The following is a 13,305-nucleotide window of genomic DNA, read 5'->3' as shown; positions in this document are numbered from 1 at the left end:
AGAGGGCTCTTAATAAATGGCTTGATTTGGCCTGACTTGAAATTTGGGTTGGGAAAGGAATTTGACATTCATTTAGTAGATAATAGGAAATCTTTTTTTTGGTTTGTTTTGGAATAGGAAGCTTTTTGGTTTTGGGGGGTTTTTTGCGTGTAATTTTTTTTTAGCAGGTAAGGTGATTTGATCATATCTATACATAAGAAAGAAAGGTTATTCTGAAAGCAATACAAAAAATAGGCTGAAGGGGCAGAGAATAGAGACAGGGAGATTGTGAGACTATTTGATGTAGTTTTTTGTAGGCAACAATGAGAATTTGTAGTAGAGTGGCAATGGGAATAAAAAGAAAAATTCAGATCCCAGAGATGTAACGATATAATCAGCAAAACCAGACAACTCGTTGGATATGAAAGTAAAGGAGAGCTAAGCATCAGAAACAATTCTAAATTTTTGAACACAGGGAGTCAGGTGATTCCACAGGCAGGTAGAATAAATTCAGAAGGAATAGCAAATGTAGCAAAAATATAGTAAATTTGTTTTGGTCATATTGAGTTTTAGATGTTCTTCAACCATCAGATAGAAATATTTTATAATTATTTGGAAATGCAGATTTGGATCTCAGAGGAGAGATGGAAATCTTGTATGTACAGCAAGTAGTTCACACCAAAGTTGATAATATGATACCTGAGTGAGAGAGCATAGAGAGAGAAGAGGACCAAAGACAGACATCAGGAGAATGCCCACATTAACAGGTTGTGAAGAGGATGCAAAGACCTTAAAGGAGAAAAGGAGAGATTAGTTACAGAGGCAGGAGGAAATCATGAGAATATGATTTTTTCATCAGTACCAAGTCATTTTAATGGCATGTAAATGGGGGTAGTTTTTTGGTACAGATTATGAAAAGGTCAGATAACCAAAATATGCATGCACTGAAAGACAGGAGGAGTGGCGCACACAGTTCCCAGGTGTGGGGGAAGCCAGGTATGGCTTAGCTCTCATTGTCACTGTCTCCAAGGGTATGCTTGTCAAAAAGATCTTCCACCATGCCAGGGACCCCCATTTTGTGCAGGTTGATTATGGGATCACCCAGTTGTTTGATGGACTTTACCTGTTCGTCCAGGTAGTGGGTTTCGATGAAATCACATAGATGGGGGTCATTTTTGTCAGTTGCCAGCTTGTGCAGTCCAAGTAACAATTGATTGACATCTTCTTCCGAGTGCAGAGCACACTCCATTGTGTTCAGTCTGCTCTCCCAGTCATCGAGGTCTGGTTTCTTGATGTCCTGCAGGAAGATGCAGCCACCCGGTTGGTTTCATCAGCTTCTCAGCATGCTCTTGCTCCTCGTGGGTCTGGTGCAGGAAATACTTGGCAAAGTTCTTCAGGGCCGCGTCATCTTAGTCAAAGTAGTAAGACATAGACAGGTAGACGCAGGAGACGTAGAGCTCCAGGCTGATCTGCCAGTTGATGAGGGCCTCAGAGTCCTGGTGGTAGTTCTGTCGCACTTGAGAGGGATATGAGGTCATCATGACGGTAGAGATGGTGGAGGCGGCGGCTGTTCAGCGGCTGGGCTGAGGCTGGGGCAGCTGAGGCAGATGGCTGCTGTTCACAGGGTAGGACGGAGAAGTGTTGGTTAATGGAGGTGAAGGTGAAGAGGTGGCCTAGGCAGGCTCCAGCTGGGAATAGAGCAGAGGGTTTGTTCAAGCACCGTTGAAGCAGGAAAGCACAGCGACTCCCCTTCCCCGCGCTTCTGGCCAAGAATACGATTGTTCTAAGGCTAAAGGGATGGAAATAAAGGCATGCAGATTTGGCTATCAGAATACCACTGATGACCTCAGGGAAAGCAGTTTCATCAGAGTTATGGGAGAGGAAGCACAATGGCAAATGGTGGAGGAGAAAGTGGGTAGTCAGAAATTGTTATCATTGGGAGGAAACAACTTTTTCAAGTGCAGTAGGGACATGAGGGTGAAAATTAAACATTAACTAGACAAAATTCATCAAGAACAACCTTTTCTGGTGCATGAGAGACCAAATTATATCTGGGAATAAATGAAATTAAGTCAGTGGAGTGGGGATAACTGAAAATTCATGAGAGGATATGACAGCTAAAACAACATACTGTAGGAAATGGAAGGAAATTAATCAATGGTGTAAAAAAATAGATTAAATGTAGTGAAGAATAAGAATCTCTCCTATTCTCTAAGAAAAAGAAAGGAGAGGATCAGAGATGATACAGAGTTGTGAGGAATCAAAGATAACTAAAGGAGTCAATGCTGAATGATCTTAATATTCTCAATAAAGTAGGAAATCATCTACTACTTTGCTACTATAAAAAGTAAAGATGCAGTTATGTGTAGGGGGACAGGAAGAGGGTGCAAAGGAGACAAGAAAAGGTTGGAAAATGTGCCTGTGGAAAATGGGATAGGTGGTCACTATGGCTGGACTAGAAGAATTGTCACACTGCTATACATGGTGAGCATAGGTTACATATCATGAATTTATGTCAAATTAAATCAGGCTATACTGTAACTTTCTCCACTTGGGCTCTGGAGCAAGAGGAGTAGATAAATTGAATGGAAGCTGTTAACCAGGAATGAGAATTGTAGGTTAGAAATACAGGAAAGTCAGTGATATAGTGAAATTTTAAAGTTTCCTTTCCTTTGCCTAGAGAAGGCTAACTCTGCTGGTAAACTAATTTCAGTCTGCATGAGACATTGCAGTATGAGACAGGGGAAAAGGCATTTTGCTGCATCCAGGGGTGCACTAGCACCAGAGCTAGCTGGTACTAGCTCAAAAGAACGGATTGTTAACATTTAGGGCAAGTACCTACACCTTCAGAAACTGACAAAATGGCAAATCAAGATTTTATTAATAGCCTAGTCTTAATAAAGTGAAGAAGAAAATGCTAATAATATAGATTAAACTTAAAAGTTTATCCTGTCTACATTTTTTCAGTTTCTCAAGAATTAATGTTGAAAAAAAAAGAATTAATGTTGAAGGTCACCCAAAGGGTGATGAGAAACATATAGTGGGATTGAGTGAACTGCTTTACATTACCAATGTGGCAATTAAAAATTTGAGATACATAGTTTCTAGGTAATTTAATCATTTTATTAATAAAGTTGGCAGATTATTGATAAAAGGATGGTCATTTGGCTGTCTCTTTCAGACCAAAGACAATCATTGCAGGTGGACTGACAGTTTATATACTGTTTAAAATGGTAGTTGGTCAATGGGGACATCGATTTTTAAAATGTCCTCCTTTTCAATGGGGAGGTGGGGGCTGCCTAAGTGATACCACCCCACCTTTTCCTTTTTATTAATAATTATTTCTCAGGGCAGCTAGGTGGTACAGTGAATAGAGCACTGGCCCTGGATTCAGGATGACCTGAGTTCAAATCATACATCAGATATTTGACACTTACTAGCTGTGTGACCCTAGGCAAGTCACTTAACCCCCATTGTCCTGGAAAAATAATAAAACAAATAATCACTTCTCACAACAATAAATAATTATAGAAAAGACCCTATGTAAAGAATGCTATCAGAGCAAGAAGTACAACCAAAAAAGGCTTCATGTCATGTGGCAAGAGCAAAGAATTACTAACTAATTAGCATTCTCCACTCTCCATAAATATTTACTCATTGCCAAGAGATCTAAAGAAAGCCTTCTTGGGGCAGGTAGGTGGCATAGTGGATAAAGCACTGGCCCTGGATTCAGGAGGACCTAACTTCAAATCCAGTCTCAGACACTTGACGCTTATTAGCTGTGTGACCCTGGGCAAGTCACTTAACCCTCATTGCCACTCAAAAATGTTAAAAAAAATTAAAATACATAAAAGCCTCCTGAAACTCTAGGTGAACCCATCTGAAGAATATCGAGTGGAGTAGGGAATAATACTAGCATGAGAGAGCCTGGATGTCTCTTGATCTCCTTCAGTGAAGGGAGTATTCATTGTTAGTGAGATCATAGCAATCCATTGAAGTATGAATTTAAAATTTCATGTTATTATGCTCCATTGTTTCAAACCTATAATGCCCTTTACACATCTTCCTTTTATTCTTTTCATGGAATACACTACTTCTTTTCAGTAAGTAATAAGGAGTTATTGTGACATGGGTGCATAGCTTTATTTTATTTTTTTTTTTTTTGGCGGGGCAATGGGGGTTAAGTGACTTGCCCAGGTGTCACACAGCTAGTAAGTGTCAAGTGTCCTGAGGCCAGATTTGAACTCAGGGACTCCTGAATCCAGGGCCAGTGCTTATCACAGGTGCCACCTAGCCGCCCCCGGGTGCATAGCTTTATAGCTGGAAGGACGTCTTAGAGCTATTGGGTCCAAACCCCTTGTTTTACAGAGGGAGAAACTAAGACAGAGAGTTGTGATTGTTCCCAGGGTCACACAACTAAGTATCTGAGGCAGGATTTGAACCTAGGTTTTCCAGACTTCCAATATCCTGTAGCTCTATCCACCAGACGTCGAATGCCTCTTTACATGGCACCTATCACTTGAACAGCTATAATGTTCTTTCTCAAATGCCTGAAGCATCTTACAATCCAAATCTAATGAGAATAGGAGCTGTTGGTGTCTATGGAGTATTCTCAGAAACAATGAACACTGATGTGTTCTACTGAATTGCCACACTATTCACTCTTCTTACAGACTTCACATTCATATGCTTTTATATTTGTGACTTGATTTTACATTCATGGCCATTATTTCATTCTTGTGGGTAGTTATTCCATTAATACAAAGGATAACTCCTCTATACTTTAGTAGATGTTTTAATGGGGTTTTATGGGAAGAAAAAAATAAGAACATTATTTCACCTGGTAGCCAGCCTTCTTCTGATGAGGAAGCCCCTCCCCGCAAACTCAGCTGGACTAGATTTGGTGCAACAGACAAAAGTCAGTTTCCAGTTCCATATCTGAAACCTTCTCAGATAGATAGGACCAGCCAAAGCTTGAGCTCTTTTGGCACAACCTGCAAGACCCAAAGCTCACTTCCACAGTAAGACTATGAAGAGTAAGAATCTAGTTGGTGGGGTGGGGAGAAGTTAGAGAGAAGAATCATACATGCATACAAAATGGACTTAGGAATTCATGAGAGACTCTTTATCTTTACTCTTACTAAGCAATTCAATGGTACTGGAGTCAGAAAGCCTTGAGTTCAAATCTGGCCTCAGATACTATCTGTGTGAGCTTGAGCAAGTCACTTAACCTCTATGTGCCTCAGTTTCCTCATCTGTAAAATGGGGATAATAATAGCACCTACCTCTCACAGTTGTTATGAAGATTAAATGAGATATTTGTAAAGTACTTAGCACAGTGCCTGGCACATAATAGATGCTATATAAATGCCAGATAGCAGTAGTGATAATAGTAGTAGTAGTAGTAGTAGTAGTAGTAGTAGTAGCAGTAGTATCATTAGTCAATCAATAAGCATTTATTAAATGCCTACTATTTGCCCAGCACTGTGCTAAACTCTGGGGATACAAAGAAAAACAAAAGATAGTATTTACCCTCAAGGAACTCACAATACAGATAACAAAAACTTAAAGTGGAGATGATGGATGCAATTATTATCCTATCAAAAGATGGTTGCAGATACAGCTGTAAAGAAAATGCTAGTTGAAGAATAGCATTTTGATGGGGCTAACAAATGGGAGCTTGTTAGGGAAGCCTAACATGGCTCCCCATGGTTGGTTGCCCCATCAAAAATTCTTTCGCATTTTTGTTATAAACTCTTGTAACTTCAAGTCTCTTCACCTGAGAGATGTTGAGGAGAAATTAATTTTCCAAAATTACTAGAGACCTAGGTTATCAATAACATATTTGCTTGCTGCTGGTAACATAGTTGATGTTCATTGTGTGGACAACATGGAATTTACCTGCTCTGTAATTACGATAGAGATAGATTTATTCTGCCGCCTCATTGAGTAATCAGTCAGCTGTTCCCTTCTTGCATTTGGACAAGTTTTATTGCCAGTAATGAAATCATGAAGCAGAGATGAAGTCTGTAGAAGAGCTTGGTATATGTTTCGTCTGCAGCATTGTTGGGGATGCAATGAGAGGGAAATTGCTTTCCTGCTTGCACTTTTTGAGGCAGGATTGCCTGTACACTGGACATATTTATATATTGGATTTCTTGACAAAGTTGACTTAAAACTTAATAAAACTCTCTCTTACTTCAAAATCTCAAGGTCAATTATCCTGAGAAAGACAGTATAAGAAAGCAGATTTTAAAAAGAATTACATTAGGGGCAGCTATGTGGCACAGTGGATACAGCACCAGCCCTGGAGTCAGGAGTACCTGAGTTCAAATCTGGCCTCAGACATTTAACACACACTTACTAGCTGTGTGACCCTGGGCAAGTCACTTAACCCCAATTGCCCCACTAAAAAAAAAAAAAATTACATTGCCTTTATATAACAGCTTCTAATTTCAAAGACAGATCATTGATGAGCATAAACGTAAAGTTAAAGGTTATTTCCTTCTATTTTGACAAAAAAGAAAAAAGAAAATTTCCTGAATCTCTTTGGCTCAATTTTCTTCCCACTCCAATACATTATCCACTTAGCTGCCCAGGTGATTTTTCTAAATCATAGATCACCCTTCCTGTTTGATTATCTCCAGTGGCTCCCTATTACATCCAGATCAAATATAAACTCATTTTTGCATTTAAATATCTTTACATGCTGCTCCTTTCCTACTTTTATAGTATTTTTACACTATTCCCCTTCAAGCATCTAACAATCTAGTTATACTGGCCTGCTTGGAAGTTGAAACAGGTACATTCCATCTCTTATTCCCATGCCTTTGACCCAGCTGGCTATCCCCAATGTCTACAATGTTAAAGGATCAGAAGGCTTGGAATATGATATTACAGAAAGCAAAGGAGTTAGGATTACAACCAAGAATAACCTGACCAACAAAACTGAATATATCCTTTTGGGGGGTGGGGAATGGATATTTAATGAAATAGAACACTTCCAAGCATTCTCTCTGTGTGTGTGTGTGTGTGTGTGTGTGTGTTTGATTCTGCCTTCTTGATTTTTTTATTCAGTCAGTTGTCAACGGATGGTATCGTTTTGAATTAGTGAGCCATACTCGATCATTCCTATCAGCAGGAAGTGCCCAATGCTTCTGCCCCTCCCCAGCCCACCCAGAATGGGCAGCTTTTTTGCAGTCACACCGTCCTGAAGTTCTCAGCTAAAGCAATCTTACCCAAACCTCCCAGTTTCTTCTTCCCTCCTCCCCTTTCAGCTGCTGTTTATACACAGTGGACTTGACTCAAAAAACTTACAATAAGTTCTTAAAACCCTGTTTCTTTCATTCCCCAATATTTCTAGACACTGCCCAGCACTCTGCTCTAGCTGCCATGGGAAGAGGTGTTTTGACTGGGAACAGTCAAGAAATTATTACAAATCTGTTGTGTAAAGATGGAAATTTACTTGGGCATGGTAGGGAGGTTGCTTCTTTTAGATTAATTTTGCAGCTGATAGAAAGGCTAGTCCTTTCTCTCCTCCTGGTCCCCACCTGTCAGTGCTGTGAAGTGTTTCACTCCACCCAAGCTAGAGGGGTGTGGGAGACTTGATTATCTCAGCTTCTTAGGAGAGAGTTAGTCCAGCCAATATGGCATCTGAGTTTGAGCACCTGGTCTAGGGAACCTGTAGGGATTTCCACCCACCCACTCTCCTGTTCTTGAGTGTTCTCTGGCTTCTGAGAAGCGGTGCCTCATTTGTCTTCATCAGATACAGTTACGTTATGTGGCTCTTCTTCTGTTTGTGAGGAGAAAAACATGTTGGCAGTGATGGAGTCACATCTGACTTTGCTAGTCCCATCATTCCTTTTGTTAAAGATACAGTGGCCACAAAGTTCATGGGATGGGGGGGGCAGGGCAGGACTTGAAAATGTTCTCATTTGGAGTCTTTTTAAAAAAAATTTGAATAGCTCTTTTAAGAGAGCCTAGCCTATAGGAGGTACTTATTAGGTGTTTATTGACTGACTGTCATTTCTTTTTTCTTTTCTTATTTTGGTGGGGGGGGGGGCAGGCAATGAGGGTTAAGTGACTTGCCCATGGTCACACAGCTAGTAAGTGTCAGTGTCTGGGGCAGATTTGAACTCAGGTTCTTCTGAATCCAAGGCCCATGCTTTATCCACCGTGCCACCTAGCAGCCCCCCCCCACTGTCATTTCTATCTGGTGATGTTGAAGAGTGTGAATTATTTAAACAATGATTATCAATAAACGTGTGCTGCTGACTTTGCTTATTCCTGATTTGAGATGGACGCTTAAGGATCCAAGTCAAGTCGTGGGTTCTTGTGGAAGCAGGATGGTATAAAGGGGCTGAAGAGATGATGGACTCAGGTTCTAATCTTAGCCCTTGCTAATTAGTAGCTCTGGGGTCTTGGGCAGTCACTGCTTTTCAGTTTCCCCATCTTTAAAGTGAGGAGTGTAGACAGAGCAGATGATTCCTAAGGGCCTTTCCCTTCTGACATTCTGTCATCCTGTGTGGTTTTCATAAATCTAAATTTTTAATTTTTCTCAGTTACACATAAGTTTGAGTACCAAATTTTTCTCCCACCCTCCCTTCCCTCCTCTTGAGGCCAGCAAGCAATTTGATATAGTTTATGCATTACAATCATGTTAAACATATTTCCACATTAATCAGAACAAAAGGAGAAAAAAACCCGAAAGAAAGAATAAACAAGAACAAAAAAACAACAACAAAAGTGAAAATAGTATGCTTCAGTCTGCATTCAGACTCCATAGTTCTTTTTCTGAATGTGGAGAGCTTTTTCCACAAGTTTTTTATCATTGTCCTGGACCATTGCATTGCTGAGAAGAGTTAAGTCTATCACAGTTGAACATCATACAATGTTGTTGATACTGTGTACAGTGTTCTCTTGCTTCTGCTCATTGCGCTCCCCATTAATTCAGGTAAGTCTTTCCAGGTTTTTCTGAAATCCATCTGCTTATCATTTCTTAATAGAATTTTATTTTCCAAAATATATGTAAAAACAAATTTTAATATCAACTTCCAACTTCTCTTTCTCCCTCCATTCCCACCCCCCACCCACAAGAACTCAAGCAATTCAAAGTAAGTTATACATGAGTAGTCATGGAAAAATTCCCATATTAGCTAGTTGTGAGAGAAAACAGTAAAAAAAAACCCCAAAACTTTTGATTAAGGAATTGTCAAAGAGGAAAAGAAAAAAAAATTTAAATGTGTTTCTATCTGTTTTCAGATACTATCAGGTCTTTCTCTGCAGATGGGCTGCAATCTTCATAAGTCCTTCGGGGTTATATTGGATCATTGCCTTGCTGAAAATAATCACATGCTTCCCAGCAGATCATCCCACACTATTGCTGTTATTTTCTATACAGTACATTTCACTCTGCTTCAGTTCATACAGGTCTTTCCAGGTTTTTCTGATAATATCCTGTTCATCATAACCTGTATCTAGTACCTTAAGCTTGACAGAGAATTTTCTTCATAAAAGTCCAGCGAAGTAGGTACCATACGTTTTGCCATTATAATCAATCATCATAACTATTTCCCTCCATCCCACTCCCTTCCCATGACATTTACTCTATCTTCTTTTTATCTATTCCTCTTCAAAAGTGTTTTACTTCTGACTATCCTCTCCCCTGCTCTGTACTCCCTTTTTTCACCCTTCCTTCTTTATCCTTCTCCCCTCCTACTTTCCTGCAGGGTTAGATAGATTACTCCTCTCAATTGGGTATGAATGCTATTCCCTCCATGAGCCCACTCCAATGAGATCAAGGTCCCGGAGCTAATTCTGTGTTCTAAATTGTTCTTCCTCCCTCCCTCCTACACCCTATAAGATCAAGCAATTCAATATATCATACTTGTGCAGTAATGCAGAACATCTTCATCTTCCTTGAAAGTATTTTGCTTTTTACTGCTCTCTCCCCCAATCTGCCCTTCCCTCCTTCCCTTCTCCCCCACCCCCACCCCTTATCTCCCTCCCCTCCCTCAGGGCAAAAATATATTACTATACCTACTTGAGTATGTATGTTAGTCCTTCTTTGAGCCAATTCTGATGATATTAAGGTTCACTCACTCCCCAACTCCTTCCCCCTCTTCTCCTCCCCTCAATAACCTTTTTTCTTGTTTTCTTCATGTGAATTACCTCTCCCCAGACCATCTCTCCCATTCTCCCTCCCCCAGTTTATTCCTCCTACACCTCAACCCTGGTTTGTTTGTGGGGTTTTTTTGTGGGGTTTTTTTGGGGAGGCAATGGGGGTTAAGTGACTTGCCCAGGGTCACACAGCTAGTAAGTGTCAAGTGTCTGAGGCCGGATTTGAATTCAGGAATTCCTGAATCCAGGGCCAGTGCTTTATCCACTGTGCCATCTAGCTGCCCCCAACCCTGTTTTAATGATAGAATCATGGATTAGTTTAGGTGGTACAGTGGACAAAGCACCAGCCCTGGACCCAAGAGGCCCCAAGCCCAAATCCAGCCCCAGACATAAAACACCCCACCCTGTCTGCCCCACAAAGAACAAAACATAAATGCTTTACAGATATCATCCCTTCATATTCAGTTCAGACCTGTGTTTTCTTTGAATTCCTTACTGAGATAGTTCTTATGAGTTCCAAGTATTATCATCCCATGTAGGAATGTAAACATTTTGATCTTTTAATATCCCTCACGAAGTCTTTTTCCTGTTTACCTTTTTATGCTTCTCCAGGGTCTTGTATCTGAAAGTCAAATTTTCTATTCAGTTCAGGTCTTTTCATCACAAATGCCTGAAAGACTTCTTTCTCATTGAAATCCCATTGTTTCCTCTGAAAGAATATAATCGGTTTTGCTGGGTACATGATTTTTGGCTGAAGTCCCAGTTCCTTTGCCCTCTGGAATATCATATTCCATGGTCATCAGTCCTTTAATGTAGAAGCTGCTAGATCTTGCTTTATCCTCATTGGAACTCCACAGTATTTGAATTCCCTTTTTCTAGCTGCTTGCAATTTTTTCTCTTTGACCTGGGAGTTCTGGGATTTGGCTATAATATTGCTGGAGGTTTTCCTTTTGGGATCTCTTTCAGGAGGTCATCAGTGGATTCTTTTGATTTCTATTTTAGCTTCTGCTTCTAGAATATCAGGTCAATTTTCCCTAAAAATCTCTTGGAGGATGGTGTCTAAGCTTTTGTTTTGGTCATGCTTTTCAGGTAGTCCAATGATTTTCAAATTATCTCTCCTAGATTTATTTAATAGGTCAGCTGTTTTTCCAAGGAGATATTTCACATTGCCCTCTATTTTTTCATTCAATTGGATTTGCTTTACTGTGTCTTGGTTTCTCATAAAGTCACTAGCTTCCATTTGTTCAATCCTAATTCTTAGGCAGTTATTTTCATCAGACAGTTTTTTTATCTCCTTTTCCATTTGGCTTTTCAAACTGTTGACTTTTTTCTCATGACTCTCCTGCATTGCTCTCATTTTTCTTTCCATTCTTTACTCCCTTTCTCTACATCTTCTTTCCATTTCCCCTAGTTTCTCTTCAAAGTCCCTTTTGAGAGCTTCCATGGCCTGAGACCAGTTCATATTTTTCTTGGAAGCTTTGGATGTTGGAGCTTTGATCCTGTTATTATCTTCTTCTTCTGAGGTTGTATTGTGGTCTACCTTACCCCTAAAGAAGTTTTTGATGGTCTTCTGCTTTCTCTGCCTACTCATCCTGACTTACTATTTCTTGGCTTTTAACTCCTTCATAAAGTGTGGCACTGCTTCCAGGACACACTGTTCAAGCTACAGCATGGCCCAGGGGGGTTGATTGGGCTTCTTCTCAGCCTGCCTGGCCTTGCTTTTATTTGATTTTAAACTCTCCACTGGGGGGTGGGGGGTAGGGCTGCTTCTCGGCTCTACTCCTGTCCCCATCTTCAGAGGGTCCCAGGTATTTTGGTTTGAGGGAGGGCAGGTTTTATTCTCACCTGGACTGTTCTCTGGTCCAGAGATAACCTCAAGCCTACTTACTAAACAACCAACCAGTTCCCCTGATCCCCTCCCTCACCTGGGCCTCCTGCCACTCAGGATTTCTTCCTGGTTCCTCGCTGGGGTGGGACAGTCGAATCCTTCCCCCCAGTCCACTGGTACCCCTGCACTTATCCCCCCTACCCTTACCTGGGCCAGCCATTCAACTCGACCATGCACTCGGTTCCAGAAGACGCTGGTGCTGCAGCCAATTCAGAGGCACTGGGAAAAATTCCTCAGGCAGGTGTCTGGTGTGTGGGCCTGATTGTGGGGTTAGGCTTTATTTGTGGCCCAGCACAGCCCCCTGAAATCTATCTATAGCTGGAGAAAACTCTCAGCCCATATTTTTGTGTGTTTTTCTGCTCCTAGGGTTCTTTTATTGCTATTTTTGGGGTGATTGTATCAGGAGCTCTGTGCATTTAATGTTTTTCCTCTGCCATCTTGGTTCCACCCCCTCCAAGCATTCTTGATGAAAATACTAATGCCGAATAGAAAATCTGACATTCAAACACAAGACTCAAGAGAAACATAAAAAGGTAAATATGAAAGAGAAATCATAAGGGATTTAATAAGGTTAAGTTGCTTACATTCCTATATGGAAAGATGATACATGAAACTCCTAAGAAGTTTATCATTATTAAGGTAATTGGAAGGCATTTACACAAATGGAGGACATGGGTATGAGTCAATTATATTGGGAGGATCTCAACAAAAAGATTAAAAGAGATGAAAGAAAAAGAACTTATATGAACAAAAACATTTATAGCAGCAACTTTTGTTGTGACAAAGAATTGAAAATTGAGGAGATGCCCATCAATTGGAAAATGGCTGAACAAGTTATAGTATAAGATTGTGATGGAATACTAATGTGCTATAAGAAATGATGAGGGAGATGGTTTGAGAAAAACATGAGAAGACCTACATGAATTGATGCAGAATGAAGTGAGTAGAACCAGGAGATAATTGTACACAATAATAGGAATATTATGATGATGAATAACTATGAAAGACTTAGCTACTCTGATCAAGACTATGAACTAATACAATTCTGAAGAACTCATGATGAAAAATGCTATCCCCCTCCAGAGAAAGAACTGATGAACTCTAAGTGTCAAATTAAATGAAATTTTTCACTTTGTTTTTTCTTAGTTTTTTGTGGTATGCCTAATAGGGAAATATATTATGAATGAGTTTTCATGTATATAATTGACATCATATTGCTTGCCTTCTCAATGGATGGGGAAAGGGACTACTATTTAGTAACGCAATTTTGTTTTAAAAACAAGAGCATAATTATTTACTTACTCATAAACACAGCACTT

General features: G+C 40.1%; 1 pseudogene; it reads right to left on the bottom strand.

Moving 5' to 3' along the window:
* Positions 1-865: 865 nt before the first annotated feature.
* Positions 866-1,523, bottom strand: LOC122736259 (annotated as a pseudogene).
* Between the last annotated feature and the right edge of the window lie 11,782 nt (positions 1,524-13,305).

Source organism: Dromiciops gliroides, chromosome 1 (assembly GCF_019393635.1).
Source record: "Dromiciops gliroides isolate mDroGli1 chromosome 1, mDroGli1.pri, whole genome shotgun sequence".
NCBI classification, from domain to species: Eukaryota; Metazoa; Chordata; class Mammalia; order Microbiotheria; family Microbiotheriidae; genus Dromiciops; species Dromiciops gliroides.
Note: the sequence above shows the minus strand (reverse complement) of the source record. Positions and strands in the feature narration are given on the sequence as shown.